The 27,777-nt window shown below is 45.6% G+C and overlaps 1 long non-coding RNA gene across 3 annotated transcripts in view; it reads right to left on the bottom strand.

The window, feature by feature from the left end:
- LOC138451945 (uncharacterized) overlaps positions 1-27,777 on the bottom strand; it is a 309,075-nt gene that overhangs the window by 11,567 nt on the left and 269,731 nt on the right. The gene's annotated exons all lie outside the window — the stretch shown is intronic.

Genomic DNA, 27,777 nt, shown 5'->3' with positions numbered 1-27,777 from the left:
CCAAACATTTGTGACACAATTGGTATTCACAGAAAAGAGTTCTTAGCATTTGCTAACTGCTGAATAATAGCATTGAATTAAACAAGAGAGAAGGCACACACCTTCTTTTCTGGAACTATCTCTGTAGTCTTTCCCTGATTCCCAGACCAGTCTTTGTCGACCTTCTTCAGAAGCACTAACATCAGGATATATCAACGCATGTGACGTCCCAACAGTCTGCAGCTATACTCTTTTGACCTCCATCGCCAATCCCCTAGAATAACCTTCAATGCTCTGAGCTTTCCAAAATGGGTGATGGTTAATCTTCAGGAATTGTTGTTTGAAAACGTTCTCAGACTAAAGTTACACTAAATGGTTGCCTGACCAATGCCTGCACTGATAGTAATGCCTGTCCCTCGTACTTAGTGATGATGTAAGCCTGATGTACCTGCCATACGCTAAGATTTGGAATGTAAATGGTGTGATCATGTGACTGCCCTCAATGAAATGAATGACAAGTCATGTTTTGACACCACTACCAGCACCATCCTTCAGGTGGATACAATTTACCACGTTGCAGAGTTCAGGATAGGCTCTCAATATTTTGTCATAGGGTGAGGGTTGCCATATTATCACCAGGGTCACAGAGTATAAACAATGTCATTACAGAACATCATTTGGTAATTGATGCAGTTACAACGCACCCCTTCGACATCACCATATTCCCTAATGTGTCAAAAGTAAATAACCTCATTGTGAAGGTACTTCCTAATAGAATTTCTTTAAAAAAAAACAACTTATATACTGATGTACTTAATCTATTTCCAACATGGTTTAAGTTTTGTTATATTTCCATTGTTATTTATTACAAATGTATGACGATTGGATCCCAATTTAACTTGTGTCAAAATTTTCATCAATAAAATTTTTTGTGAATGCACATCCACATTAACCCATGAATAGTGTTAGCATGAGTTCTGACATATGGTAGTTGGCATTATTCTTAGTCCTCTTCACAATCCTTGCACATTGAAGGTAATCCACCTTCTAATCAGGTCAAACCATGGTGAAACCATTTTAAAACAAAAACATATCCCATATCCATAACTGAGTGATAAAGCTCCCCTCACAAACCTCCTTCTTTTGTTCTTGGAAAGAAGGTCAATAGGCATTGGACAGGGAGAGAATTCAGTGATTCAAGGATTGTAATGAGTGAGTAGGAGTCGAAGTAATGAGGATTACAATACATAATCACTTATCACCTCCCGTCCCACGTCGTCCTAATCCCTACACATTAAAGGTATAAACAGCATAGGGATAAGGAAATAAGAGCCAGTAGAAAATAATTAATATCGTACAGATGCAATCCACACCATGGTACTTAATTTATATAAGATTAAGGCATCCATGCCTGTTGGACACCAGTCCCAAATTTATGTGGAAGGGATCTGCCAATTACCACCTTTTGGTTGAAAATATAGGTGTCCATAGTCTGGCCTTAAATTGAACACCGCTAAATCAGAAATATTCCCCCTCACTGACGCAACTGCCCGCCCATCTGCGCTCCATGGACTAATCTTGGGCCCCATTCATATGAAATATCTGGGTGTGCATGTGGCCAGAATGGCGCAACTGTCCCGCATACTGAACTACAATATTTTAGCGGATGCCCTCTGTGTTAAAATGGAAATATGGAGATCCCTAGCAATATCGATGATGGGCAAGTTAGCTCTGGCCGGGAAGAGCATTCTTCTTGAAAATGAAGAGTGCTTGCAATTGACTGGTGTGGAACAGATAGTCAAGAGTGAGCTGGCGGGTACTCTCTGACCAATACTCCCAGGGGGGACTAACAGCACCAGACTTCGAAATCTATTATTTGGCAATGCAAGCACACTTTGCGTCACAGTGGGCGACAGTTTATCTCAAACAGAGGCACAAGGCAAACATCGTGCAGGCCCAAGAAGTGATTGTACTCCTACATAAGGTTGCGGCAACACGCCCCAAACGTTACAACATCACAGACCAGGCATTGGGGACGTGCACAGCTTGGGCCAAGATTGCTGAAACACAAGGAACAGAAACATTGTACAATCCGAATATGCCGTTATGTGGGGCCCACTACTTAGCACCCACACTAGATTCAGAGATCGCCACACACTGCAGCGCCAAGGGTATCAATCAAATGGGAGCCCTCTTCCCTGACAAGGAATGTATTACATGGGAAACAATCAAGGGGAAGGTGGAAAGCACACCAACACAGAAAATGTACTACCTACGCATGAGATCTGCCTTTGCGAAGGTGTGGAAAGCATTTCTAACAGAGCCAGAGATACACCTAGGTTTGGGCTACATGTTGACTACAACAATGGTTAAAATGCCTGCTTCAACACTGTACAAGCTCATAATGACAACCCAAACACCAATACTCTAAGTGCCAAAGGGAGGTGGCAGGTGGATCTGGGGCATCCAATCACTAATAAGCAGTGATACAAATTTGCAGGCTAACAAAACATATATCCTGTAATGCACGTTACAAGCTGATACACAGGGTCCACTACACACCAGCTAAATTGAAACGTATCTACACAACAACGGATGGCAAATGCCCCAGATGCTGAACTGCAGAGGCATACACCTTAAACAAGTTCTGGTTGTGTATACACTTAACTGAATACTGGAGAGATATATGTTATGCTCTGGATGTAATGGCAGACCATCCCATTGAAAGGTCCCCAACGGTGTATCTTCTGGGAGCCACGGGGAAGATGAACCCCACGTGGCGTAAACTGCAACATCTTGGTTTACTATTAGCAAAAGGGGCTATACCTATGAGGTGGAAAAGCAGTAACCCACTTACTAAGAGTGATTGGGATAAAGATATGCTTTGGGCAAATGACAATGAGGAAATATACATTGAACTAATGCATGCCGCAAATCGTCCTACAAATATTTGGGACAGATACAAACGATATCTTGCAAACAGTGTTGTTGAGGAAGAAGACGCAATTGTGTTATAACAATGTGCAATGGACCTTGAAGTTGCAATTATGCTACATAAGATGTATAATTTCGGAATGATTGTAAATGCTATGTGTTAAAATAAATAAAAAATTAAAAAAGAAAATATAGGTCTACATACACTTTAGCTGAAGTTGATGCATTACAAATGTTCTTGATTGAGAATCACTTCACTGTGCTCCTCTATCCAGGCAAGACAGTTATTGACCAAAGAATAACAATCTTCACATTGCATATCAGGGCATATATATGACAAAAAGGGTGTAGCCCTTTGCAGATGGTTCATGATCCACAGCTATGCCACAATCTTTCAAATGTTTCCCAGTTAACACCACTGGATGCATATACTCCCTTATGCTGTTGTGGCTTTGAAAACTAGACATCAATTCTTTACTAGATATCTTTTCTCCATCACAACATAGGACCATGTATAACTCATTCATGTGCTAGAAGATGAAAGAATTCCCAGTTTAGGACCATGAGAAAGCTGCATTGTTCGTGAATCCTATTACCACGAGTTTCGGTAACTGTCCCAAGAACAGGTCGTCCTGGTTGTTGATGTGCCTACTCCTGGAATGTTGATAGGTTTAACAGTTACTCTATCAACAGGGTATTTGGCATTGGCACATTGTGATGCTTCTAAGTGTGCCAACTACTTAAGGCATCATTGTTGTGGTTTAGTAGCAATTTTATATATGCCCTGTAAACATAACAATTGATTGGGATATCAAGCAATCTCAAAGCATCACATCAACTTGACTAAATAGGCTTGCAATGTTGTAGCATACGAATGCCACCCTGGCATCAGCCGCAACGTTTGATCCATTGGCATTAGTTTTCTTACATGATAAGTATAACAGGCTGTTGTTTAAATCCAAGCAAAGCAGAATCCTCGTATAAACACTTCAAGGGGCCGCTGTCCATGAGGGCTGCTAACAGTAAGACTTCCAAAACATAGCTGTTTTCTACCTTGGATGTGTGTGGGTGGTATTTGGAAAATATCAAGTTCTGACTTTGCACTTTTTGTAGATGTACAATGTACGGTTCTTTAGCACCCTTTCTTGGAATTTGCGGACTCTTTGTGAATGGGACTACACCTTCTTTTATAAGGTCTAGGAGGTCCAACACCATGTGTAAGATGCTGTGAGCCTCTTGGGTCATGTCATAATCCATGTAAAGGGTGGGATTGCCATAATTTTTCATCACCACCATGACCTTACGAGGATGTAGTTTTGCGATCACCTTTCCATACTAGAATGAGATGGGCAAAGCTTGATCATCCATTATCACAATGGTGATAGCATCAAAATGTTCTTTGCTCACTGGCACATAATGACTTTTAATATACTGAGTATTCACAATCACATTGTTCATACCTTTGATTGGCATGTGTCTGAGCGAGGTGTGTAACTGCCGCCCACCCCTAAGATTCTACAATGTCATAGTATAGAAACAAAGTACAGAAACTACTATTTATATCTGTCCAGGTACTGATCAACGGCTTAATGCTGTCTATGTGTTGTGCCATTCCCAAGGAAGGCCCTAAAGAGAGTTTTCATACAACTAAATGTGGTATCTGGATAGGGACTTAAAAGAAATATTTTCCTTTGATAGGCATGCAGACGCAAATGCTGTAAGCGGATCCAATTCAACACTACAGCTAAGTCAATGCCTAGTCTGGGATGCTGATGGAAACCCTTATTGATATATTTTTATGTCCCTGTCATGTACTCTGGATGACAACCCTTATATCACACCCATCTCTGAGAATCCCCCTGACCCCACTGAGCCAAGAAGTAGGTTTGTTTCACAAATTAAAAGGTTTTATTTGAAAAATTAAACAATATATATATATCACACTTCTATAGTAAATTAATATTTGATAGCACACTTGTGAGGATGATAGTGATCAACAATGGATAATGTTACAGTGGTACACTCTTTTTGATGGCTTAGAAGTGATATAGAGAGGATGAAGTAGCTGAGAATGCTTTTATGGCTTCAAGGACACGCAATGATGAATGAAATGCAGTACAGAAAATAACTTGATATAGCTTCAACAAAAGACAATGTAATCACTTTTCCTTGACAATTCACTCCCCCCCTTTATGCAATATAAGGAGATGGAAAGAAGACACACAGTTCTCAGCAATGCAATCAAATATAATTCAGTTCCCCCCTAGCAAGCTTAGAGGAAAACAGGTATGAGTTTTAACACAGGCAAGATACTTTGATGTGGTTGCAATTAAGTGAAAAATATGCTAAAAAGGCTTTTAATTCCCTCTAGGGGGTTCAGGGTGGGTGATATCTAGTTTATATCAGTTCAGGCTCACTTTAGCAATGCTCTATGAGTAACGAGCAGGTTAAAACGAATTTTAGCAAAGGAAAGCAAGGAGCTGCTGATTTTTACACGTGGCTGGAATTGTGCAAAATGTCAAATCGCGGCAAATTTAAACGTGTGCGTCGAGCGTAATCACGGAGGCCCTATACGGAGTAGCAAGTCGGTACTAGCCTAGAATCTTAGCTTTAAGATAAAAGTTAAATGTCCCTCCTAGCATAAATGGTACCGGAGATACGGCCGATTTAGTCAAGGTAGTTTTTCAGATTTGAAATTTTAAAGCTCAGAATGACAGATGACAGTTTTCAGTTTTAAAGATGACAGAATGACACGATTCTAGGAGGCAGTTCTAATAGGCTAAAATAGTTTGGATTAGATTATTTTAAACTAAGAGATTGGTTTTGCACAGTGAGTACTCACACTATATTTTTGAAATAAGCCATCAAGGTCTGGTCAGGTTGGACGGGACTTCCGGCGGGTGGTTCGGAAGCTATCTGGGTCAGCTCTGCTCTCTGGGTCTGTCAAGCACTGGTTCTGCTCACAACGGTCTGGTTTGTGGTTCTCTCTGGTTCCGGATACAGCACTGCTTTCTGGATGCTGCTACAGGTTCTTGCAAACGTTCTTGGCAAACAATTCAAACAGCTGTTGAATAGTTTGGTTGGTTTTGAGGCCTGCTGAAGAGGATTCAGCTTGTGGATTCAGGCCTCTCTGCTACAAATTCTGGAGTTAATTTCTGCTACAGGTTATGGAGATTGATGGATGTGAAGTCTGGATCTCTGGATGTGAAGTCTGAAGTCTCCCAGCAAAGCGTCCCGCAAGAAAGTGGAAAGTGAATGTCCCTACCTGGGTTTCAATGTTCCTTTTTATGTGTTTTGAAAATGGGTGTGTGGCTGGGCCTAGCTAAGCCTGCCCCTCTCACTTGTCATTGGCCCAGTTCTCCCCTCTCCCTTGATTGGGGAGCAGGGTTGTGTATCATCTTTATGGCTTACAGAAAGACACTCCCCTTGTCAATGTGCACACAAATCTATTTCTGATCCAAATACATATTTCCCCGATACACAATTTGTTGAAATTACATGTACATATTACAGATGAATTAAAACAGATCTCCGTTCAAGCCCCATGTTCCTGCGAGCTGGGATTCAGAAATTACAACATTTTGCGCTTTTTGGTCTGTTTACCAATATCGGACATTTACCAAAAATTACACAAATGTGTGCAAGGAGTATGGACATTAATTGATGATGTGTCAGATTTTTAACATGCAGACATTTGGAGTAAGACCTTTTTTCTGCTAGCAACCCCCCAGAATACACCACAGGGTCCTACCGCCTTTTAAAATGTGCATGGAAAAATCCCAAGAATAATTATATTATTTATATAATTTTGACCAGTCCGCACTATAAGTTATCTATCTTTTTAAAATTATGCCCTGGTCAAAAAGGGGTGTGGCTTCCCACATCACATGGTGGAATAACTGGTTTATACACTTCCCCCAAGCTCAGTTTGCTAGCAGAGGCACTGCCCCTCCCAGTTTCTCCCAGGAGGAAGCCATCTACGACCCCCCCAATATAACATCTGCCTGAGTCCAGGACAGGGCTTTGTCCAACTTCCTGCAGTCCCGAGGTGCTCCTCCCCTAACCCAATCAGAGAGGTGTCATCTCCTTTTGGCAGGGGCAGCAGGATGCAGCTAGGCCTGGGAAGAGTGGCTGAGCAGGTTTCTCCTGTCGGGGGTAGTTGTCAGGCAGAATTGAGCTAAATGTCACTTTAGTTCCCAGTTTAAATCAAACTTACAATTTTTACACATGCAGCTACAATACTGATTCTAAGTTCAAAACCATGATATTTAACAGTTGCAACTATGTGACGCTCAAAAGTAGGTCACTCATTTAATTTAAACATTTCTGTTTTAGTGGTTTTAAATCCAATTTCAATTAAGCTGCTGACATCCACAGCTCAGCCAGTTTTGTTGTAAACATTGTTTTGGGCTCTTCATCTTCCCAGATTTTGTATGCACACAACACTTCATTCTGCCAGATGTCTGCTGGTGTTCAGTAAGATTTTAGAATATCCTACAATGTTTGAAATAGGCACTTTGAGCTTGCATTCAGGAAAACAAAGTGAATTTTAAGGCGCTTTTGGTCTAACTACACTGTACTTTTTCCTTTGACACCACCTTTCACCCCTGGCGCTTCCGGTCCATCATGCTGGCACCGGTGGGTGGCAGGTTAGACAACCATTTTGGTGTGCGCACAACCGCGCGGTTTTCCTGGTTCTGGGATGGAATGATGGGCGGCGACAGCTCATCCCCACATCCACCCAGTCTATTGATTTAGTTTTGTTCTGGGATCATCCCCACATCTACCCCGTCTAATAATTCAAGATGGGTCAAAACCCTTGACAATGCACGTCATTGCAAATTATTGTCAGTGACTTCCCTAGAGCCCATTTTGATAGATTTGTGGTTCTTAGCATTTTCCAACTTTATAAACATCTACAGGGCATATGTGTATTGTTAAGTATGGTGGTCACCAAAATAATACCATTACGTACTTTTTAATGTTCTGTTTAAATGCTGTACTCTGTGTACCTTGACCTCGGTATGTGCAACTATGTGCTAAATTTTGAACTTCGTTAGCAGCGCTCTCAATGACTTGTTCAAAAACACTTTACCTGCTTGGGCCTTTTTTTACTTAAAAATAATTAGTCACCTCTGTGCCTGTCTTATCTTTCAGAATCGCTTTCAGAATCGCTGCAAAAGCGTACTTGGATAAGACGTGTAGGAATGTTAACATATATTTGCAGACGTTGTGATTTTTAAACGTATGCAAACCAATTAAATCAGTCTGCCATTGTGAGTCTTTATAACCAGTTATAATTGCTCTTCTAGTATAATGCTTTATAACCAACTTAGGCAGTGTTTATGAATCCTCTCCCGATAACCAATCTATCACATTCTCCCTTTCCATCTTCTTATGCTGAGCTTCTGTTGCTTAAAAAGGGGGATTGACTCTCCCTGTAACTACCCACAATCCCCTCATTGTAGTAGATTTTGCATAACAGCTTCTCTGCCATGTTCTCCTCCCAACAATAAAAAAAACACAAGTGATGCTTCACGCATAATGACCTTTATTTTTATAACATTTTGAATAGATGTTTAGTTTAAGTTATGTAGGAATCAGGGTTACAGTTTGTGCTAAGTGTAGGGGCAGTTTTATAATAGATTTCACGCGTCTTGAATGCTTGACTACATAATACGCTAGTTGTGTTTAATAGATAATGAAATTGATGCTTGTGCAACATGTGTCCTTTAATACAGAAGTAAGTCCAGTGTAAGTGACCCAGAGCCACTTTTATATCAGTGTATGGTCAAAACATCAAAGAATGTATCCTATTTTTATAAATTGACCAATAACAATCCATGATAGGGTAGATACTCCTAATTTAGGAAATTCCGGTGTTATTAGAGGCATTTTTGCTTTAACCATATGACAAACTACTTTGAACACACAGTCCCGGTTCAGCAGTTTCAGCTTTTCAACTTTAGGTGCACTCTCTGTGCTTGTCGTCATTTTTCCTAAAAGTAAATATATATGTGTCAGTCTCTGCCTGAAACAGTGCATGTTAACTTTCTGGGGTGTCAACAACTGTGTTGCTTTGTTCTTATAAAACTCTATCCACAAGTGTCTGCAGTTCATAGCTACATCTCAAGTGTACGTTTTCAAATAAATATCAGGGATTGAGAATTGTGAGGAATCTCGGGATTCAGTCACTTCTCCCCAGGTGGGAGCCTTTACCTATGAGGCTAGGGAGGTGAGCCTGCTACGCAATACCCTCCCTAGCGGTAGAGGCAGGCGGGACCTCACCGGGAGAGACTCTCCCTTTGGGGATAAGGACTCCCATTCATATGAGGAACTCCCTATGTCACTGGTCTGTTATCCTTAATTAACAACTTCTACACAAAGGAGATCAGAAGAACACGCTGATGTTTGGTATTGCCATACAGAAAGTCTATGTGAATCTGAAAAGCAGTATTGGTTTAATACTGAGAAGACGATGATCATGCGAGTAATATAGACTCAGGCAAGAGAAAAAAAGGACTTTGACGGACCACTGGGGATGACCCAGCAACACTTCATCAATCAAGGAGGAGGAGTCCAGAATGAGAGATAAGCCCGGGAGCTTCATGTCAGCTGTGCGAGGAGAGCTGAACAAAACTAAAGCATGCCGTTTCTGAGACTTGAGGGAGTCAAGCATGGAAACACTAAATGGGGAAGACCTGAAGCAAGAGAACTAATTGAGGGAAGGAAACCTCAGAGAAGGAACCAAGTCTGAGGTTGTGGTGTGATTGAGAGTTGGTGGACTGCTAAGTCCAACAATGACCACAAAACCACCTGCCCAAACTCGACACGCAATGGGTGTAACAAAAGGGAGATGTACACCAAAAAGAAAAAAGACAACCTGACTAACCAAAAAAAGGTTCCCATTCTGAACGCAGGCCCGGTGATGCCGACCGTGGGAGAAAAAGGTAATGGGGAACATGGGAGACCTGGGAGGAATACCGAGAATAACATCCAATCATCCCAATGAGGACCATATATTAAAGTTACAGAAGATGAGTGAGAATCTTTGTAAGAGGGTGCAGGCCAATTCACAGAGAGAGTTAAGAATCATTATGGGGATACACACCATAGTAAAAACAGAATAATAGAGAAAGACAAGAATCATTACTGGAATATTCATACCATCCCAGAAAGCCCAAGAAGTAGAGAAAAGAGAGAATTACTACTGGAACCTTCATGCTCGTCTCAGTAAAATCCCAGAGGTGGAAATAAGTAAAAGTTGTTACTGGAAGCGTAATACCCCAGTAACTATAAAGTGGTAGAGAAGAGTGAGACACATTTTGGTAATATCTATAACTGGCCCAACCAGGGTAAAGAATGGACACTGAGTAGCGAAAAAGTGGCACGTTTGATAAAGAAGGAAAGAGAGAAGAATATCGGAAGAAGAAACCACGGCATCAAGGACGTGATAGAGAAAGTAAAGGGCCCAATATATGAACTATATGAACTGATCAAAGTATTTGAAAATAACTATCTACAAATAAGTTACTAAAAGGAACTTGCTGGAGAACCAATCACAGGAGAAGGGTGCCATTCTACTTTACCTTAGTTGGTTTTGATAGTGGCAGGGACAGGCTAGACTAGTTTTGGAAAGAGGACTGATCTTCAGTTTGGACTCACCCATGACTGACGAGCACCCTAGTTAGTTTATGTTAGGTAGGGAAACCCATAGCATAGGGAAAGTTAGGAGTGTCTACTTTTTGTGTTTGATAAATAAAGAAAATACCAAAATGGCAGATGTGAGTGCTTGTCCTTTTGACCCGTCACAGAATGCACTGTTAGTCTCTGAAATCCCTGCTTATAGTTTCAACCATAGCAGGGTGGACCTCCCTCCCCTGTATCTGTGGTTAGCATTTGAACATCTGTTCTGGGATTTAGCATGTAACAAATTGTTCTAATAGTTATGGACATGTAGGAATCCTTGAGACATTCATAATAATAACGATGGTGGTCAGTCATAATGTAGAATGCAATAATGTAGAAAGTCAAAATGTCGATTTTTTGTTTTAGAAAACAATAATGTCGAAAAACAATAATGTCGAATTTTTTAGAATTTTTTTGAAAAAATAAATAAATATATATCATTAAAATGTGTTGAGTATGAGGGGTGACAGGGTGGTGGGGTGGTGAGGGGGTGGCCGGGGGGTGTTGGGTGAGAGGGGTTGGGGGGATCCCCCTAGTAAATGATACTCTTCTTGTTTATTTATTTATTGATGGTGCTAATTGCCTTTTTTTTCGAAAAAATGTTTCTAAAAATTTGACTCTTTTCATTATATGTATAGGTTTTCGACATTATTGTTTTCTACATTTTTTTTCTACATTTTTGTAAGTCGACATTTTTTTTTCTACATTAGGACTATAAACCAATAACGATGACCATAACAATCACTGTAATAATCATGTTTCAAACACTCCTTTACCATAGCGGCAGATCCCTCTACTGTAACGTTAGCTAATTATAAACTCCTGGTCAAATAATACAAGGAGGCACTCATTAAAGCTAAGTAAGAAGTCTATAATCATCATATGATCCTGAAAACAAAATCGGGTTCAAAGGTATTGTTTTCCATTCATCAGGAGTTTAAGAACAAACCTCCACATCTGTCAATTCCAGTAGAAGATAAGGATTGGTGTCAGTCCATACACAATGCATTCTTAAATAATGTCACTAGTCACCAGTCCAATATTCAATAGATAATGTGGTGTTATGGCGTTGGATTTTAAAGAGGCAGAGTCCCGAGATAGCACCCCCTGCATTCGACTTTACTCCCTGTACTGAAGCATTGTACAAACAATCTCTGAGATGAAGGTAGAGTTCCTCTGTTTTTGAATGAGGCGTGGGTCACCCCCTTCTGAAAATGGAGTCATTGGATCCCTACGTTTTGGACAATTATCGTCCAATTACAAATGTACATTTTTTGCTGAAAGTTTTGGATAAGGTGGCACACATAAAATTCCAAAACTTTCTGGAGGGCAATGAGATCTTAATGTCCTGCCAATCCGGTTTCCCGAAAGGGTATGGTAGGGAAACTGCCACGCTCGACTTGCAAACCAACCTACTGTTGAACATGGATCAAGGATAACTATCGGTCCTAATACTGTTGGAATTATCTTCAGCATTTGACCTTGTTAATCATTACATACTCAAGGGTAGATTACAGTCTTTGGCCGGGTGCTCTCCAAAAGCAGCTTTCTGGATCTCTTCCTTCTTGGGACCTAGGAACTCTATGGTGAGTGTTGGTGAAGTTTGTTCGGATCCTTCCCCTATCTCCTGTGGGGTGATATGATATGATATGATATGGCATTCGTAACGGGCCTACACTCAAGTGTTTCAAGGCACGACGAGACAGGGATGGGGGACAAGGGAAGACAGACAATGATCCTACTAGGCCAGGTGTCATTCAGATCGCGCAAGTGCATGGGTAGAGGGGAAGGGAAAAGTGCAAGGGGAAAGGGAGAGGGGAAAGTGCAGTACTGGGTTAGTAGACACACAAGATAAATAATAAGGGCCAGCTGGTGGCAAGTGCAAGGTAAGTGCAGACAAGTGCTGGGAAGGGGGCTGTAGGGATACAGAGACAGTCCCGCAGTGCAGGGGTTACCAGGGAGGCAGTGCAAGGGGAGAGTGGCTGGGCCAAGGACCGAGATCAGTGAGAGTGGCCCAGTTGCAGACACAGTGCAGTTTCAGTCAGGAATTTAGCAGGGGAGAGGGGGAGAGAAAGCAGAAGCAACGAGGAAGGTTTTGAGGTGCTTCCGGAACCGGAGATGGTTCTCCTCAAGTTTCAGGGAGGCAGGAAAGCAATTCCAGAGGAAGGCCCCTGACGCGGAGAGAGATCTACCACCAACTCGTTGCTTGGAGAAGCGGCTGACCCTGAGGGAGTTGGAGGCGGATGAGCGAAGAGCTTGAGAAGGAAGATATTTAGGAAGAGAGAGTTGAAGGTATTTTGGCCGCAGGCCCCACAAGGCCTTGTGGACAATGCAGATGGTTTTGATCTTAATCCTCGCAGCCACTGGGAGCCAGTGTAGGGATTTCAGTCCTGGAGAGATACGGTCCCGGGGCTTGAGGCCAAGGACAAGTCTTGCAGTCCTGTTCTGGATGAGTTGCAGAGGGCAGAGAGTAGAGGCAGGCAGATTTAGATCAAGGCTGTTACAGTCGTCCAGCTTAGAGAGAACCAGGGATCTGGAGACAGTGAGCTTCTGGGGGAAGGAGAGGAAAGGAAGAATACCTCTGAGGAGGTGCAGCTGGTAGTGTGACTTCTTAGAGACGTCAGATATGTGAGGAGGAGAGAAGGAGAGTGTGGAGTCGAAGAGGACCCCAAGGTTTTTTGCCTTGCAGGTAGGAGCAGGAAGAGGGGCAAGAGAGGCCAGCCAGCGAGCTGCAGGGAAGGAGGGAGTGGGTGTGCCGATGAGTAGAATCTCAGTCTTACTGGCATTAAGGCAGAGGTCATTGGCGGCACACCATTCCTGGATAGCAGACAGACAGTCAGAGATGAGGGAAGGAGAGGAGGAGGCCGAGGGTAGCCTGAAAATGAGCTCGGTATCATCCACATAGCACTGAAAGTTGGGGCATAGAGCAGTGATGCGGTGGGCAAGGAGTGCCAGATACTGGTTGAACAGCCAGGGGGAGAGGTTAGATCCCTGGGGAACACCACAGGTAGAGAAAAAGATGTCAGAGAGGAAGAACCCCAGTTGGACCTGGGACGGTCGATTGGAGAGGAAAGAGGTCAGCCACACCAGAGCCTGACCAGTGATACCCAGGTTATCAAGGAGACGGATGAGCAGGATGGCATGGTTGACAGTATCAAAAGCAGAAGAGAGATCGAGCAAAATGAGAACACACGGAGTGTTAGTGTTAAGGTTGGAGAGCAGGTCTTCACGGATGTTCAGGAGAGCAGTTTCCGTGATTCTGGCAGCTCTGAAGCCAGACTGATGGTCATGAAGGCTACCAACAGATTCAGCATGGAGATTAAGTTTGGAGATGGCCAGTTTCTCCAGGAGCTTGCCCAGGAAGGGAGTGATGGAGATTGGGCAATAGTTAGCCAGGCAGGAGGGGTCGGAAGAGGATTTCTTAAGAAGAGGGTGCACAAGGGAGTGCTCAAGGGGGATGGGAAGACTCCAGAGGTGAAGGAGTGATTGCAGAAGTCAGCCAGGGCAGGAGCCAGGGAGTTGATGTGGTCCTTGATAATTTTGGAGGAACAGGGGTGAACCTGTTTCGACAAGACTTTCATAGATCGGACTTGTCTGGAAACCTCGTCAGCAGAGAAAAGGGGAAAGGCAGAGAAGGAGGGAGGAGGGGTGACTGCAGAAGGGCCAGATGAAGAGCAGGGAATAGAGGGAGGGAGGTGATAGGAGGAGAATGAGGACAGGATGTCCTCAGTTTTTTAAATGAAGTGAGAGGTCAGTGCCATGCAGAGGGCTTGGGAGGGGACAGGAGAGGTAGAGACTGCAGCAGGGTTGGCCAGTTCCTTGCAGATTTGAAAGAGTTCAGCCGAATTGTTAGATGCCGCAGAGATGCGGGCTTGGATAAGGGCTCTCTTCTTGGTGAGAACGGAGAGCCGGCATTGCCTTTGGAGCAGGCGGCAGGCCAGTTTGTCAGAGGATGAACATGAAGCACGCCATTTCCTCTCTGCCACCCTGCACTTGCGTTTTAGGGTGACGAGATCCGAGTCATACCAGGAGTTACATTTGGCTTTGGGCTTCAGGCGGATTCTCATGACAGGGGCACGGATATCAAGACTATCAGATATAGCAGAGTGGAGAGTGGAGAGGGCTGTGTCAGGGTGGGAGTCAGCCGAAGGATGAAGGGGGGGTGAGAAGGTGGCGGCGAAAGCCTCAACTGACATGCGCTTCATGGGTCGGATGACCAAGAAGGAGGGTGGCAGTGATGAAGGTGGCTTTGCCTGAGGGGTAGGGAAGGTGAGGTGGGAGGATAGGAGAAAGTGATCACTCCAGGAGAGAGGAGTGGAGAGAGGGACAGAGAGGGGAAGGTCAGAAGAGATCAGAGCATCAAGATTGTGCCCTGCACAATGAGTCAGCCCAGACGGGACAATAGAGGGTGAGAGAGAGTCACAGAGGTTGCAAAAGTGTCCAGAGGGGGACAGGAGGCATCCAGGTGGATATTGAAGTCTCCAAGAAAGAGGAGTTGAGTGGTTGAGGACAGGAGTGAGGAGGAGAGGTCCGCCCACTCGGAGAGGAAGGAGAAAATTTGACCGGGTGGCCGATAGATAGTAGCCACAGTAAGGGAATGGCTAGGAGAGAGAGAGAGTCGTCAGACAAGGCATTCATACAGGGCCTCGATACAACCCTGTTTAATGTCTACCTGATTCCATTTCTGCTCCTGCTGATTAGTCTGGGTGTCCAGGTGGCCGATTACGCAGATGACACGCAGGTGGTTGTCAGATTGTCAGGTTCATATTCTGAGGATGCAGCCAAGCTCCCACAATGAGATTGAGGTCTCTTCCAGGAGAGTATAAACAGTTTATACTCATGGGTACGTTGATCCCAGTGGCTGAAAGGGTCAAGACCTAGCAGTGGTTCTGGACTCTGAACTGTTCATGCCACATCATGTGGCATCCATTTGCTCCTTCTGTGGGTTGATTACAAAGCTTTTATGCAACATTCACCATTTTCCTTCCTCAGAGAACCTGGGTACTTTGGCATCTGTCCTTATCAACAGACATTTGGACTACTGTAATTGTCTTCTCAGTGGCTGCACAAACTCCCTCATAGCAGCCCTGCAGGTCTCACAGAATGGTGCAGTGCTGGCAATCTCATGTCTTTCTATGAGAGTGCATGTTACAGTGGGCTGGCGGGGTCTACATTGGCTGCCTGTAAAACTTAGAATCAGGCATGAAGTTTTGACTTTCACACATAAATGTGTGACAAACATGGCACCTCAGTATCTCACAGCACGCCTTCGACTCCAGGTTTCTTCCTGCCCTCTTAGGCCCCAATACCGCATGAGACTTGTTAAACCCAGATTCAGCGTGGTAAAGCCCGGTGGCCGTAGCTTTAGTGTGCAAGGCCCCCACTTGAGGAACCTGCTGCCTCCACATTTGAGAGCTATGAGTTAATGGTCAAGTTAAAAACGAGCTAAAGACGCTCTTCTTTAATCTGCCATTGTCTGCCAAAGCTGCTTCCCTTTCTGGATCCGCTACTGTCGACCTGGTGTCTGCCCCTGGTATTTCCCTCTTTCGCACAGCTCCTAATACTGTCTGTTTCTGGTTGTTTGTCTTGTGGTTGTATGTGTGCGTGCCCTGAGGCCCAGGGGCATGTAGAGCGTGGATACAACAACTTTTAATAAATAAATAAATACATACCCCTTGAACAGTCACCTCCATTAACAGTCATATTTTTTCATCCCTTTTTCAACTTTTGACAGTTCTTCCACAACACAGATATAAGAAGCTTGCATCCACTGATGGTGAAACATCTGGTTCTCGTTGCACAGCATTTTCAATATTTTGCTAAAGGAACATTCGAATTCAACAGGGGACACCAATAAAATAATGTCAATGGGCCTCATTACGACCCTTGCGGAAATGGAAAAATGATGGCGGAAATGCAATACCGCCATCGAACACCGCTCGTTGCGATCATGACCCGTCACCGTAAAGTACGATGCCATTAGCGACACCGCAGTGAACGGCAACGCTAACTGCACCAAGTACGGGCACGCGCGCCTTGCAAAACCGGAATCACCGCCATGGCGCAACGGTACGCGAATTCTGACCCTAGCGGACATGTACTGAACGCCATCAAGCACGTCGTAAAGTACCATTCCGCCATGGCGAGAAATACGGCAACGCGAACCAACCGTAAATGGCCCACTGAGTGCCTGTACTCCACTCCCTGGCCTCATTGCACAACTCCTGGCAGCCGCAATGTACTCACACTATGCAACCAGTGAAATCCACTATTCACCCATGCATGCCAACGTAGAAAAGCATGCAGGGGCTCAAAGCGCCCCGTGAGTGGGCATCCATGTACGGCATGTCACCATAGCCGTACTGACGCAGCACAGGCATGTGAAGGTACAACACATCAAAATGAAAATCAAGAACACATGACACAAAACAACAGTAGTCCCCCATCGCTTGCCACCAGCGCAAGGCAACATCCACAACAGCATCCTGAGGGGGATTGCACCAGCCCTGTACTCATGCCAGTAAACAAACCAACCATCAGCAGAAGCATGTACCACACAAGTCAACTCAGAAGGCGGAACACAAAGCAGATCATCATGCAATACATACCGCCACAAAGCGAAAATCGCCACATCACCTGCAAAGAACAACGCAACACGACAAATATCGGAATACAATTTAAATGCACATCCAAATGACAAAGGCCCCACATCAATTTGCAAAATCCCACCAAAACAACCATCATCACCGAGGGCTGCATCTGCAATAATTGACCGGCTTCCACTTGTGTGACGCCCTGTACCATCATGGCACACAGGGCTTACATCAACGTTCCAAAAGGCAACATGGAAGCGGCAAGAACCGCAGGTCCGTCCCATGAGGCAGGCACTAGTCGAGCTGAAAGGCCGAAATGTTGCACCTAGCCACCAGTACAGCGTAAGGGCATGTGGCCCATTGGCGATCGTCCCATATGATCGAAATGGTGCTCCACTGATTCACCCGAAGCTGCAGGAGTCGAGAGTAAAAACCATCTGGAGGAGTGGCGTAGAGATGGCATCTGCAATAGGGCAGGAGATACCTGTCACCCAAAAGAAACACAAATCAACCGATTGCATTACGGGACTCATGATGCATTACAATCTTCATTCAACACACCAAATCCACACCCATATGCATGCTAGCCCACTCCAAAGGAATATACACACCCCTAATCCAGTATCGAATCACAACGAAACCAATCGAGCTAAATACACCATTGGCAACGTCGGTTACTGTGCATGCGTCCGTCAAGATAGAACCCATGACATGGGATTAGTAACGTGCCTAGACACAAGTGTATGAAGGCGCGTCGAGACAGGGAGGATCCGACAAGGGCAGAGAGACGTATGTCCCACTATGGCAGCCTTGCATCACATAACGCAGGGGAAGGGGAGTGAACCAAGAAACCCATGTACATGGCAGACCCTAAACGGATTCATCAGTCCATGCACCCACACATCATTCCCTCATCCCGCAATGAAAACGCATGAATATTCACTCACATAATATGTGAAACTTCCATCGCGTCTGTGCGTAATGCAGTCCGCAAAAACCACTGTGCCCCTGGCCGGATCTGTAGTGTTGTGAAGCAAGATGGATTTGCGAACGTCCTGCCTTATCGTCCACTACGCTATTGCGCATCCCATTCAATTCATATCATTCATTGCCTGCTCGTTATGGGCCATGTCCCAAGGACATTCTACAATAGAACGTTACATTTCCAGCCAGACCTGTGGGCGTATCCTCGCCGCTACTTCAAAACCAAAAATGCTGGCCTTCGAATACCTCACTTGCAACATTACGTCGAAAAGGCTTCTGTGAACGCTTGCATTCACAATTACATCAATGTAGTGCGGCTGTGTGTCATGATGCTAACTGGCTGCAATCACAAATGGCACGCCACGCCCGTCGGTGAAGTACGTTACTGTGCTGCATGAGGGTCGGCCATCGATCGAGCCCTACATACCACTGACTCTTCACAGGTATGTAAGCGGCTGCAATCATAGCATGTGTAACAATGGGAGCACAGCATGAAAATCAGTCAAAGTACATCACACTGCCATCGGGATTTGATACATGATTCCAATCCCAAGATGCCATGCGGCCAAATGCAGCCTTACGTGCGGGCCGTGCTCGACCAGAAGGGATTGCATCTGCCACAGATTCATTCAATCAGCACAGGTGGAGGCCATACAGGCCGACAGCACATATATTGCAGACCCAAACCCCTCCCACAACCACTCCCACTCCAAAATGCTACCGGCAGGACTAGCGATGTTGGGCCTGGGGTACCAGATAGCACTGCAAGTGCTACAACTACAAGAAGACGACGAACAACAACAGGTACAACAACCGGGCGCACAGGGGAGACGGAGGAGAAGGAGGAGGAGGAGGGCAAGGCAGGGTCAGCAAGGCCCACAAGCACTGCCACCACCACCACGCAGGCGGCCCGCAATCCCACGCCTCCGAGCCGATCCGTTCAACCTCACTGCTGAGCAGATCCACACCCTCTACCGTTTGGACCGGGACACCATAATCGCCATTGTGGACATGACACATGCTGACCTCGTGAGCATGATAGATAGCCCAACCGCCATCCCACCCCTACTGAAGGTGGTGTCTGCACTCCACTTCCTGGCCACAGGCACCTACCAGCACACAGTGGGACAGTTGCATGGCATTTCACAGCCACTGTTCTCACGGACACTCTTCCAAGTGCACGATGCCCTCCTGAAGCACGCCGACGACCACATCACACTACCACGCACGTACCAGGAGATTACCAACGCTAAAGTGGGATTCCATGCACTTGGCGGCATCCCGGGTTGCATTGGTGCCATCGACTGCACCCATGTTGAATTGGTTGTCCCACATGCCATGGAGGTCCAGTACCGCAACCGGAAACAATTTCATTCAATCAATGTGCAAATGGTGTGTGACTCCAACAAGATCTTTACGCATTGTTGTGCCAGATTTCCAGGATCTACCCATGATTCTATGGTCCTGAGGAACACAAGAATACCACGCTACATGGAGCGACACGCAGGGCACAGATCCTGGCTACTCGGTGAGTCTCATTTCATGCATGACATCGTGGCCCATTTGATGCGTCAATGACCTTGCAGGGGGGGGGGGGGGCTACTTAGCACTATCATTCCACTGACACCCTTTATTCGTCTCATACAGGTGATGCCGGGTATCCACTGAAGAGATGGCTCCTTACACCAATCCGGAACCCACAGAACGAGCATGAGGAGGACTACAACCATGCCCACTCACGTACCCGTGTGGTCATTGAACAGGCATTCGGCCTACTGAAGGCTCGTTTCCGCAGCCTCAGCAGGTCTGGCGGGGCACTCATATACAGCCATGAGAAGGTTTCTAAGATGGTCATGGCATGTGTCATGCTGCACAACATGTGCATACGTAGGAATGTGCCCATGCCCCCTGACGCTGTACTGCATGCACCTGAAGATGATGATGATGATGATGAGGGTGGGGATGTGGAGGCACCTCAAGGAGTCCATGAGGCACAGGATGCACGTGCAATCCGACAGAGCATCATAGATGCATGCTTCTAGCAACCACGCATGGTGCCTATTACACGGAAAGGGGACCTGTGGCACTGTGTGTGTGTAGTACAGGCACATTGTGGACTGTACGCCTATGAAGGCCTCGTACGCAAATATCAATGTCCACACATGTCATTGGATGATAATGAGGTGCTGTATTGTTGATGTGATTTGATTTATACACCCTATGGACCCGCCACCCAGTGAAGCCCAACACACCCCCTCCACCCTACTACCTCCCCCCCCAACACCAGTGTCCAAATATGCATGCTGTCCGTGGGTAGACGCTATTGCAAGCCCCCTCTACGGGTATCAGGGGCACCCCTGCCCGTGGAGCGCAGGTTCCTGCCAGATCTGCGTTGGGGGCTGCCCTGGACGGAACTTGCCACGGATGAGGTCTCTGCCTGCTCGCGTCCATGCATGTCTCTGAGGGTTTGTGAGAGCTCCGAGAGCACACGGCGCACAGCAGCAAGTTCAGCACAAACGTCTTTGGACGTCGCATGCAGTTCCCCCCTCAGGCTCTCGGTGCTTTTCTCCATTTGTGCTCTCAGGCTCTCGGTGCTTCTCTCCATTTCTCCCCTGAGGCTCTCACTACTTTTCTCTATTTGTGCCCTGAGTGTCTCGGTGGATGTTTCCATGGCTGCCCTGGAACCCCCGCATTCATTTGCATGGTCCTTGAGTAGCGTGGACGCTTCCTGCTGTTGCTCGATCAGCAGGTCGAGGGACTGTTGCCTCTGCTGGGCCATGGACATTTGCGGTGGTGTGACAGGGGGGCTGCTCAACACATGTTGCCTTGGCACAGGACTTGTGGGGGTTGGCCAGTCGTCGTCTTCAGGGTGCCCCTGCGTGGTTTCGTCATGGTGTAGGGGATGGGACATGCAGGGGGATTGGGAAAGGTCATGGATGGTACCTACGTCGCCAGCACTGTTTTCCGTGTCGGAGCATGCTGGCATGACAGCTGTGTCCCCTATGGTGCTGCTACCACCAGAGGCGGTGCCATCAGATACGTTCTTTGGGGGGACCTGTGGTGCTGGGGTTGTGGACTTGCTGGCTGCTGGGGTGCCTGTTGCAGTCCCCTCCAGTGTGCTGCCACTTGATTCCTGCTGCTGCCGTGTCTTGATCCTTGCACCTGAGGTGGAGGCTCTTGGGACGTTGGTCCTGGCCCTCTTTGCAGGCGTGCTGGTAGGGGTGTCCTGCAGCTCGTCGTTGGTATCGGACCCTGTGGTGGAGTAAAGAGGGGCGAGCGTTAGTTATGGGTCTGTCGGATTTGGAATGGCAACGTATCAAATGCATTGGGGTGGTACATGAGGCTGGTTTGGGACTGGGCCTTGGAGGTGGTCTCATTTTCGTGTGGATTGAGGATGCATTCATTTGGCTGCCTGCAGTTAGGGGGTGCATGCTGCACATGTAGGGGTTGTTTATGGCTTCTTGATTGATTTGTTTGTTCATTCTGACTTTTAGAGGGCGCTGTCAGGGCTAAGTATGTATTGCACTATGGGGTCACATGGTACTGCACATGTTCGTGGTTTGTGGATTTCGCATTGTTTCTCTTGGCCAACCTACCTGATTCTCCGGATGTCGGCACTCCTTTCTCCATCCCTCCGACTCCCTCTATGCTCTCCATTCCTATGGTGGAGGCGCAGATTTCCTCCCAGGGGGTCAACTTGATGGGCGACTCTGAACCCCCCCCGGTAGCTGTGGCGATGTTCCTGTTCGCAGAAAGTATGCTGCGTACGCGGATCCGCAGGTCGTCCCACCGCTTGCGACATTGCTGTGGCGTGCGGGGTGTTGTCCCCACCGCACTTACGCGCTGTGCCACCAGGACCCATATGGCCTTCTTGTTGGCAAGGGCCGTCCTGGTCATTTGACTGGAGAAGACGACGGCGGAATTTTCCTGTAGGGTCTCGGTGAGCACGGTCAGTTCCTCTCGGGAGAAGTGTACCTGCCGCTTGCTGTCGCACGCTTTCTTGGCTACCTTTCCCATATTTATTTTTTTAACTGGGGTTGCTAACGGGTTGGGATGTGTCAGGGTCGGATTTTTTATGGTTGTGTTGGGATTCGGATTTTATAGTTGTGCGGCGTGCTGTTTCCCGTTCCGGCCACATGCTTTTACTTCCGTTTCCGTATATTTACGGTGGCCGTAATTTGCGGTGCACGCTCGTTACGGTGACCGCTCATTACGGTGACCGCTAAGATGGGTGGCGGTATTGCACCTGGTGCAGCGTACGGCGGCGGTAAGGGCCGTTTTGGGGTCATTTCCGCCATCGCAGCCTTTCGGATTCCGCCATGGCGTAATGCTCGTGCCCGATGGGTCGTGATTGGCCGCACTTTGCTCCTTCGTGCAATGGCGGAAACGCTATTTACGCTGTTGCGGTCCGGTCAGTCGATTTCCGCAAGGGTCGTAATGAGGGCCAATGGATTGCTCAATGCTTACATCTCCAGCCCCATCATCATCTTTTTGGTCCTTTGTGTCCACATCCTCTATGTAACTAACACTAAAGAGTTGTGTGAAGATGTGTTCTTGTTCATCCTTATCTTTATACATGGCACTATCGTTCTCATCCACTTTCCAACCATGTATGTGCAGAGGGTATTGGGGGCTCTCCTGAGAAACCTCTATTTTTTCTTCACTAGTAAATGCCTATGTTTCATTTCCTACATCCTGGTCCCATTAGCAAATTTCAAAGGCACTAGCTTGAATCAACTCACAATATTGCTTAACAAATGTTATCATGCTGTTGCTAGCATTATCCTCCACACCTACAGAACTCACTGGTAGATAGCACACAGGCTCCACTTTTATTTTCTGGGATTTGTTTAATCTCTGTGACATTTGCTTCTGCTACATCTTGAAAATTATTCTAAATCATTACATATCAAATACTGAATTTCATTAGATACTATCAATCATTTCATACTAAATAATTGTTTGCCATCCTGTCCTTTCTAAATTCACTTCTTATTTAATACATTATAAAACATAACAAAGAACAGCCGGTAACGGTGGTTCCTTGATTTATATACGTTCAATCATTTCATGTTACATTTCATATTTGTCATTCCATCCTTGAAGATTAATTTCTTAGGTGCACATCATACCACATAATAAAGAACAGTCAGTAGTTTTATTGCCTAGCCAACATGTGTTTCCCAGCTTTCTCACGGCTACAGTTATTCTGTAGTGAATATTCTTTGTTCATAAATTCCTGACTAAAGACCGTATATTGAAAAGTAAAAAGTAATGACAGGCTTCATAGAAATAGAAACATTCAATTTTTAAGAATCCAACGCAAATTATAAAAGAATAAACTGAGGAGTGAAAAAAGAGAAGCAACAGGTACACATTATTTTCTCTGGCTTTAACCACATCCTTATTCTCTCTTGATATTAATTGAATACCATGTTGTTAATACAGAGGGAAAACATGATTTACAATCCTTCAGGCCTAAAACAAAATTCCCCATAGGATTGGGGACCTCCTAGGGCCTGATAGCTATTAATGTCCAGTTGCCCAGAATAATATATTACATCCACAAAGAAGGTGGAACCATTCCGAACCTTAGCAAAAACTTCTGTTGGCTTAAGTATACCAGAGGGACTGGGGTTCGCACTACAAGCTCACTGTTCCAGCTCCCAGGGCTCAAAGAACCCTCCCCCAGTGCACAGACAGAGGACGGAACCAAGGGCAAGTTAGAACTGTTGTTTATTACTCAAACAGACAAGGATCATATAGGACATTGAAAATCTCCCAGACTCACAGCTTGTAAGCCAGCGCCGGGCCCTTTTGTTCAAATTCTACATCACAACATGGGGCTCTTCCCCAAAAACCTATGAGAAGACAGGATTGGGTAGTTGGGGTGGTAGTGCCTATGCATGGAACCTATAGATGTTACGTTATTGGTCCTCAAATGTCAGGTAGCTTGCCTGACACTTCCCCCAAAAAACTGTCTATTACATTGTTTCAGGGTCACAAGATTACCGTTGGCCATTGCCCTCCACCCGTGGATTTTTGTTTCCTGATTGGCTGGAGCTGATCTCCCCAGGCCTGGGACCCAGCTCTGTTCTCAGCATTCAGTGCACCTTCTCAAGGTGATGAGAAAGACTATGGGCTTCATTACACGGAAGGCGGTAAGGGTTAACGGTCACCGGTAAGGGTACCGGTGACCGTTAACCCTTACTGCCTTACTACGAGGTCCCTTTGCGGGACCCGACCTTAACGGCTGGTGTAGACCAGCCGTTAAAGTTGGGACCGGCAAACGGACCTTGGTGCTAATTACGGTACTGCAATTTGCGGTACCGTAATTAGCTCCTTCCCCATTCCCATTATGCCCTATGGGGCAAAAATGGGAATGGGGAAGGGTCATGGAGAAAGGGGGAATTACCACCCTCCAATCTTGGAATGGGGTGGTAATTCCCCTTTCCTCCATGGTGGTACCGGTATGGTACCGGCGGCAACCATGGTGCTAATAGCACCATGGTTTACCGCCTACCGTGTAATGAGGCCCTATGTGTTCCCAGTGCAATCATCAATGCTACCACCTTTGCCTGTGAGAGTTCCCTCTGTGTGGCAACATTGTTCAAGAATCCATGTTTTACTTCATGTCTGTGTTGCTGAGAACCGCTTGTCATACCAGGTGAATGAACATTGTCTGGCTTGGCTGCATCACGTGGTTGAGGACTGCGAAATTGAGCTTGCTGGTCTGCAATTTATGAGGATTTATTCTGCTCTTTTGCAGATGGCTCATTTTCTTTTAGCTTTGGGATGTGCTGTTTGTATCTGACCTTGACTGTGAGCCCTGGACTGCTGTTCTGTGCAGCCTAGTTCTGCTTTTCTTTGTCTCTTGTCCTGTGGCTTGTGGCCTCATGTAACCTCATTATAGTGGCTGTGTAGTTATGGCTAAGTTGCTGTTTCCATAGGAAGAGCCCTTTTTGGGTGGCTTATAACTTTGTTCTCCCTGTACGAATCCTTACCAAACTTTGCAACACAAGTATATGAGTCACTCTGAATTTCTTTGCAAAGTTTGGTGAGGTTTGGTCCAGGGGGGGACAAAGTTATAAGGGGGGTCCCAAAACTTGTTTTATTCCCATAGACTGACTTTGCTCACGCCTACAGTCCAAAACGCTGGACGGATTTTCACCAAATTTGCGGCAGGAGCAGCGGCTTGGTCCCAAAAGCGTGCTTTCGCAAATTTGCTGAAAATCTGTCCAATAGTTATTTTTTTAAATGACCAAAAAGTGGGTAAAAAAAAATTAGTGATATTTATGTTTGGTCCGCGGACACACTTCCCTGTTCGCTCCGCGGACAGTGTCCTGATTGGCTAATCGGCTTGCGTCATGTCCGCGGACATGCAACGTGTTCGCTGATTGGATGGTGAAGAGCGTGAAGTGCGTCAGATTTTTGGAAACGCCCGCCATCCTGGTTTCGCGGACGTTCGCGGACGGCGCGGTGAAACTTGGTGGAAAAATACTATTTAGTAAAGTGTGTTGTCGTGTAAGACTGTTTGGGGACGGTGGGGGAGTAAGAGATGGGTTAAATGTTGTATTTATTTAGGTGGCAGGCACCCCTGTGTTGTTAGTTCTGACCACGGACAACACAGGTGTCCTGAAATGTTCGTAAATAAACGAAATGGGGGTGTCCTGAGAACACGACGCCTGTACATTTGGTTCGTAGGCAAGTTGAAACTGTTCTAAGAACACATCATGTGTCCTTGATGTTCGTAAATAAACAAAATGGGGGTGTCCTGAGGACGCTATACCTGTCCGTACTGTTCGTAGGCAAGTTGAAACTGTTCTAAGAACACAGCAAGTGTCCTGGGATGTTCGTAAATAAACAAAATGAGGGTGTCCTGAGTACGCTATACCTGCCCATACTGTTTGTAGGCAAGTTGAAGTTGTTCTAAGAACACACGCGGTGACCTGAAATGTTTACAAATAAATGAAATGGGGGTGTCCTGAGAACACTACGCCTTTATATATGGTTCGTAGACTAGTTGAAACTGTTCTAAGAAAACATCATGTATCCTGGGATGTTCGTAAATAAACAAAATGGGGGTGTCCTGAGGACGCCATACCTGTCCGCACTGTTCGTAGGCAAGTTGAAATTGTTCTAAGAACATGTGTCCTGGGATGTTTGTAAATAAACAAATTGGGGGTGTCCTGAGTATGCTATACCTGTCCGAACTGTTCGTAGGCAAGTTGAAATTGTTCTAAGAACACACGCGGTGTCCTGAAATGTTCGTAAATAAACGAAATGGGGGTGTCCTGAGAACACTACGCCTGTACGTATGGTTCATAGACAAGTTGAAACTGTTCTAAGAACACATCATGTGTCCTGGGATGTTCGTAAATAAACAAAATGGGGGTGAACTGAGGACGCTATACCTGTCCATACTGTTCGTAGGCAAGTTGAAACTGTTCTAAGAACACATAAAGTGTCCTGGGATGTTCGTCAATAAACAAAATGAGGGTGTCCTGATGACGCTATGCCTGTCCGTATTGTTCGTAGGCAAGTTGAAATTGTTCTAAGAACACATCAAGTGTCCTGGGATGTTCGTAAATAAACAAAATGGGGGTTCTGAGGACGCTAGACCTGTCCGTATTGTTCGCAAGCAAGCTGAAACTGTCCTAAGAACACACGCGGTGTCCTGAAATGTTCGTAAATAAATGAAATGGGTGTGTCGTAAGGACGCTATGACTGTCCGTATTGTTCGCAGGCAAGTTGAAACTGATCTAAGAATACAGATGTTGTCCTGAAATGTTCGTAAATAAACGAAATGGGGGTGTCCTGAGGGCGCTGTCCGTATTGTTCCTAGGCAAGTTGAAATTGTTCTAAGAACATGTGTCCTGGGATGTTTGTAAATAAACAAAATGGGGGTGTCCTGAGTATGCTATACCTGTCCGAACTGTTCGTAAGCAAGTTGAAATTGTTCTAAGAACACACGCGGTGTCCTGAAATGTTTGTAAATAAACGAAATGGGGGTGTCCTGAGAACACTACACCTGTACGTATGGTTCATAGACAAGTTGAAACTGTTCTAAGAACACATCATGTGTCCTGTGATGTTCGTAAATAAACAAAATGGGGGTGTCCTGAGGACGCTATACCTGTCCGTACTGTTCGTAGGCAAGTTGAAACTGTTCTAAGAACATATAAAGTGTCCTGGGATGTTCGTCAATAAACAAAATGGGGGTGTCCTGATGACGCTATGCCTGTCCGTATTGTTCGCAAGCAAGCTGAAACTAACACACGCGGTGTCCTGAAATGTTCGTAAATAAATGAAATGGGTGTGTCGTAAGGACGCTATGACTGTCCGTATTGTTTACAGGCAAGTTGAAACTGATCTAAGAATACAGATGTTGTCCTGAAATGTTCATAAATAAACGAAATGGGGGTGTCCTGAGGGCGCTGTCCGTATTGTTCGTAGGCAAGTTGAAATTGTTCTAAGAACATGTGTCCTCGGATGTTTGTAAATAAACAAAATGGGGGTGTCCTGAGTATGCTATACCTGTCTGAACTGTTCGTAGGCAAGTTGAAATTGTTCTAAGAACACACGCAGTGTCCTGAAA

Source organism: Ambystoma mexicanum, chromosome 1p, assembly GCF_040938575.1.
Source record: "Ambystoma mexicanum isolate Mex_15411 chromosome 1p, UKY_AmexF1_1, whole genome shotgun sequence".
Taxonomy (NCBI): Eukaryota; Metazoa; Chordata; class Amphibia; order Caudata; family Ambystomatidae; genus Ambystoma; species Ambystoma mexicanum.
Note: the sequence above shows the minus strand (reverse complement) of the source record. Positions and strands in the feature narration are given on the sequence as shown.